Source organism: Humulus lupulus, chromosome 4 (assembly GCF_963169125.1).
Source record: "Humulus lupulus chromosome 4, drHumLupu1.1, whole genome shotgun sequence".
NCBI lineage: Eukaryota > Viridiplantae > Streptophyta > Magnoliopsida > Rosales > Cannabaceae > Humulus > Humulus lupulus.
Window position 1 is genome coordinate 25,920,008 of NC_084796.1, and position 1,091 is coordinate 25,921,098.

Consider the following 1,091-nt stretch of genomic DNA (forward strand, 5'->3'; position numbering starts at 1 on the left):
TCCCTCCAACCCGGATTGTAAGAGTTTGAATATGGATTGTTGGAGTTGTCATTTTGATTCCCCAAGTAACAAACTGAAGTGGGATTAGAAGGACAACTATCAAATGTGTGCCCTCCTCCACAACAAACACAAGAAACATTTGCTACTTGACCCATAGGAGTTGGTTGCAGGTTACCCCCCATACTCGTGGTCTTCAAAATGTTGGTCATAGATGAAACTTGAGCGGTCAAAGCTGTCAAAGAATCTACTTCATGCATACCCACTACTTTCCTTCCCATTGGGGCTCTAGAATTAGACCATTGGTAATTATTGTTGGCAATCTGCTCCAAAATCTCATATGCTTCATTGTAGGACTTAGAGAGAATAGCCCCATTTGTTGAAGCATCTAACACCATGTGTGTGGAAGTATTTAGACCATCATAGAAAGTTTCCATTTGAATGTAATGGGGAATGCCATGATGTGGACACTTCCTCAATAACTCTTTGAACCATTCCCAAGCGTCACATACCGACTCATCCTCCAACTATTGAAAAGAAATAATCTCATTCCAAAACTTAGCATTTTTTGTTGGAGGAAAGTACTTCATCAAAAACTTCTCCGCTAACTCATTCCATGTAGTCATTGAGTCAGAAGGAAGTGTATTGAGCCAAGCTCTAGCTCTGTCCCTTAGAGAAAAAGGAAACAACTTCAACCTCAAGGCTTCTTCAGTAATGCCTTGCAACTTGAATGAATCACTCACCTCCAAAAATGAACGAAGATTGAGATGAGGATCTTCTGTAGGCAGTCCACTAAATTGACCCAGTGTTTGGAATATTTGGAACATCACGGGCTTCAACTCAAACTAAGCAGCTGGAATTTCAGGCCTAACAATACCAGGATTCAGCTCATTAAAGATTGGGGTAGCGTACTCCCTTATGGCCCTTTCTTTATCATCGACCATAACAATTGCATTAGCGACACTCAAAGTATTGGTTGCTTCATTAACAACTCCCACGAACGCATTAAGCATGGGTTGAGCTTTAATTTCCCCAACCCATACACCTTCTTGAGTCATAGCAAGGTGAAGTTGAGCCTGTTGTTCCCTTAGCCT

The 1,091-nt window shown here is 41.4% G+C and overlaps 1 non-coding gene across 1 annotated transcript; it reads left to right on the plus strand.

Moving 5' to 3' along the window:
* The first annotated feature begins 450 nt into the window (after nucleotides 1–450).
* LOC133833670 (small nucleolar RNA R71) lies at nucleotides 451–557 on the plus strand. Its single transcript, XR_009893038.1, has one exon. It is a non-coding gene; the product is annotated as a small nucleolar RNA R71 (small nucleolar RNA).
* The last annotated feature ends 534 nt before the right edge of the window (nucleotides 558–1,091 follow it).